We start from the raw sequence: 4420 nt of genomic DNA, 5'->3' as shown, positions 1-4420 counted from the left end.
AAAAACCTGACATTGCTTTTTGGTTTTTAAGTGTTTAAGTAGAAACCTTCGCACACAAAGCTTCCTCTATGAGGAAGCCAAAACAAATAAATACTGAAAATTATACATTGAAAAAAATTAATGCTTCAGCATAGAGGAAGCTTTGTGTGCGAAGGTTTCTACTTAAACACTTATTTATTATTTTACAATTATAGAATTTTATAGCACATAATTATGCAAACCAGTTGAAACTAATTAAATATAAATGTTATTTAATAAATTCTTTAGCAAAAAAATTGTTAGTTTTTATAATTATTCTGTTACCTATTGCAGGTCGAAATATTCCTACTGGCAAATTTCCGCTTTCGTCTCTGAGAAGTCCTTCCCGCAATCGCTTCGTGAATGTATATGTATTCGGCCATTGTGAACTGATTCTATAGCAAAACGATAGATTATCTTTCTTTATTAATATACATTGAATTTTTTATTATATTGAGCATCAAAGAATTACCTAGATATTTTTTTCCTCAATTATGTTCCGGTAAGTTACGTGTGAACGTGATAAGTCTTTAATGATTAATAGGATATGAGTAGAACCGCTCTTCGATATGTTTCCATGGCAGTTCGCATAGGCTGTTGACACGTGAATAAATGACTGCAAGATAAACATTTAGCGTAATTTTATGTTTCTCTCTTAAAATTAGTGAATATGCAAAATGTAAATAATTTTGCCAATTATTATTACTAGAACAAATATTAGATAAAAGACATTACTTTTAAATTTAGCATGTGTTTAGCAAGTTTTAAGATGGTAGCGGTAGCATTAACGTTTATTATCGTAGAAGTTTTGATGTTCTCGATGAACCGTACATTTGCTCTGCACGTGAAAAAGTATGGATACCTATAATAAATATACATGCTTTAAGTAGGAAAGATATTTAGAAAAAGGTGCCCAATTTATTTCTAATTGCATCGATAATTAATTATAATTAAATATATGTAAAATGTAATGCTTTTATAAATTGTATATCATGCAATACATTATTTATTGCATTAAATGTAGTAGTATAGACAATTTATGATATTGATAATCTGAATTTAATTACCTGATTTATCAGTATGTTCTTATCATTTCTGACAATCCGAAGTCTTCTGTATCGAGATCGCCTATGATAGGTACGATTTTTTTTGCGGAAATTAGGTACTTCATTTTTTACTCGGTCGAAAAGCTATGGATATACAAATTTAAATAGCGATCATTTACAAATATATATCACTTCCGATATTGTATCCGAGATACTCACAGGTTTCTCAAACATTTCATCTAATCGAGCTTCGGGACTCTTGTCTTTTTCGAACGTATCAGCAGATATATCGTCGAAATATTGGGGGCAATTCGTAACAGTTTCTCAATCAATATTTTTCCAACAAAACCAGTACCCGCCTATAAGAATTAAGAATAACAAAGTGACCATACATACGGGTGCGGATAAAAGTGTGGAACGGTCAAATATCTCGAAAAACAAAACGTTTCTAGAGAAAATGTTTCGAACCAAAGTTGTAGGTTTTAAAAGTTCTATTCAATGATCATATCCGTTTGACCTTGAGTAGAGGCGTCAAGGCGAGGTCAAGACCACCTAATTTTTTTAAATGGAACACCTTATTTTGTATGACACAGTATTAAAGGTGGCAGCAAGACGTTTCCAAAACACTACTTAAAAACATATTTTCGTTAAGAATTGCCTGAGTTATGAGCTTTAGAATTTACGGTGCCGCCAGCATTAGTATTATCCAGGATATACCGCGTGAGGGTTGCATGGTCGGACCATACACCCCTGTGTGTGTGTGTGTGTGTCAGCAGAGATAAGGACCCCCGCGGTTCGTCACTCTCGCGTATTTAATGACTCCAAGACTCCAAACCCTCTCTGCTCTGTGTGTGTGTGTGTGTGTGTGTGGTGTGTGTGTGTGTGTGTGTGTGGTGTCGCATCGTGTCGTCGTCATCGTTGTGTCGCCGCCGCCGTCATCGTCGTCGCTACCTTTTTTGCAAACAACACCAAGTAAATCTTATTCACACCAGAAATGAGACAAAGCGTTTTAAAATAAATGTGACCTACGATTAGGTCATTGTCAAGCAGCAGACGGAAGACAATTTGAACATTATTCAGTAAAAACCACCGTTTACACACACACGCACAGGGGTGTAAGGTCCGACCATGCAACCTCCACGCGGTACATCCTGGATATACTAATGCTGGCGGCACCGTAAATTCTAACGCTCATAACTCAGGCAATTCTTAACGAAAATAGGTTTTAAGTAGTGTTTTGGAAACTTCTCGCTGCACCTTTAATACTGTGTCATAAAAAATAAGGTGTTCCATTTAAAAAATAAGGTTGGGTCTTGACCATCGCCTTGACGCCTCCACTCAAGGTCAAACGGATATAATCATTGAATAGAAATTTTAAAACCCTACAACTTTGGTTCGAAACATTTTTCTGAGAAACGTTTTGTTTTCGAGATATTTGAACCGTTTCCAGATTTTTCTCTCGCACCCCGTATGTACGTGTATGTTGTATGTACATATACAGGCTGTCGCACGTTGCTGACATACACGCCGGGGGGTGAAATATTAAGAGAAGTGCTCTGTAAATACAATGCACGAATGTTCGCTCGTGTATAGCATTATTATTACTTAACAGTTTCTTTCCAATCTCTTGCTACGCGCCTAACAACGTGAACGTTGGGCTGTAGTTTTTTGTCGAATTGCACGGACGCATCCTGATTCCTGATATTTTTATTAATTAATTTTTTTATAATTATTATTGAGAAACTTACAAAACGTACAAAACTTTTCGAATCAATTTATTCCCGCTCTATCTGCCCACGAGCACTGGTCCGTATATTACATAACACCTTGTATATGTACCAAATAGCACAAAATGTTATTTGAAAATGCCTTTTGGGAGAAATTCAAGGAACATTCAAAATAAATGTATAATTTTAATTTTGTGGACATTTCTAATCCTAGGATATCCTTTGGTTATTCCGAGGAAGAACAAATAATAGCCAAATACTAGCTTCAAAGACGTTTAAGAATATTTCAGACGTTAATAGCCTTTAATATTCTTAAAAATATTCTTTTACTTTTATTGCATACATTGCACTTCTGTAATAAATACTTGTATAAATATTGCCAGTCCGGCGTAAAAGCTTTGTATCGGTGTTCTGCGTACTTCAATTTCCCATGTTTTATTCACTGTTTATCTGCGAAAATTAATATAAAAATTAAGGCAAATAACCACTCAATTTTCTAATCTTCTAGATCGAATGTCCGTTTGACTCGACGTTGCTTCGAAGATTGACTGTTATAAAAGGGAGCTTGTCTATATATAGTTACGGGAAATTTGAATTATTGCGATTCAAGTTTTTTCGCTTCGTATGATGTTTGTTTACACTTGTTCTTTTCTTCCATCTCCACTCTTAAAACGGCCGCATTAAATCAAATATCAAATTCATTATTGCCTGTTTTCTGCGATGATAATTGATTATCTCGATGTATTACGCGCGTTACTTCCTGTCAGATGTTATCCTCGTGTGAAGCTTGAATCCCGACTCTTTTTCACCATATAGTTATGTTCCCATATTCACCTTTCAGTGCTGAAAATCTATAGTTTACGTCACGTATGCTATTGTTTAGAAGTTAATTATCCGGCTGTTAGCCCGGTTTATTTGAAAATCACAGTTTCAAGGATTTTTATACAAATATATATATAATATATATTATATATATATACCTATATATAAATGAACTAGCTGGTTACCCGGGGCTCCGCCCGGGAGTCGTTTTTCTTGAAACGACTTCGTTTGTGTTTCAATATCCTTATTGTGGACAAACATAAGGAGTGTGTCGGTGGGTTGATTTAAAGACGGTATTTATACTTTTTTGCATGAATACACATTCTAAGTGCTTAAGTTTTAAACTTTTTACTTGACAATGATCACGTAGTGCATCCATTTTCCCAATTATTACACTTGGATAAAATTGATATTCGTAATTTGAATCATAACTAAAGTGCCTCTAATTTTAAATCGGACCGCATAAATGTTTTCGTGGATTAAACATGTCCGTAACCGGTCTTTTTCTACTCGAGTTTCCACACTATTGAGTCATTTCCCGTTTTTTTTCCGATATTCACTTACCGATCAGCCGACCACATCCCTTGGTTACCCAGGCGTTTTTCGGAAATTTTGAGATTGCTCGCTCGCGATATACACAGAACCTCGGATTTTCAATTAAAAACCAAGGAATAAAATCGGTAATCACCGATTCTCACCAAATTCAATAATATTCTATCCATAAAAAAAATTAGCTTAATATCTCAAAATTTGCAGAAATCAGAACAATTAGCAATAAGCAATAATACACAATGTTATCCAATTAAA

At 34.7% G+C, this 4420-nt stretch overlaps 1 pseudogene; it reads right to left on the bottom strand.

The window, feature by feature from the left end:
* Window positions 1–229: 229 nt before the first annotated feature.
* On the bottom strand, window positions 230–3449 carry LOC143900845 (putative fatty acyl-CoA reductase CG5065; annotated as a pseudogene).
* Window positions 3450–4420: the final 971 nt, after the last annotated feature.

Source organism: Temnothorax americanus, unplaced genomic scaffold, assembly GCF_048541705.1.
Source record: "Temnothorax americanus isolate GAGA-0224 unplaced genomic scaffold, ASM4854170v1 Scaffold300, whole genome shotgun sequence".
Taxonomy (NCBI): domain Eukaryota; kingdom Metazoa; phylum Arthropoda; class Insecta; order Hymenoptera; family Formicidae; genus Temnothorax; species Temnothorax americanus.
The sequence above is the reverse complement of the archived record's forward strand: the minus strand, read 5'-3'. Positions and strand labels throughout refer to the sequence as shown.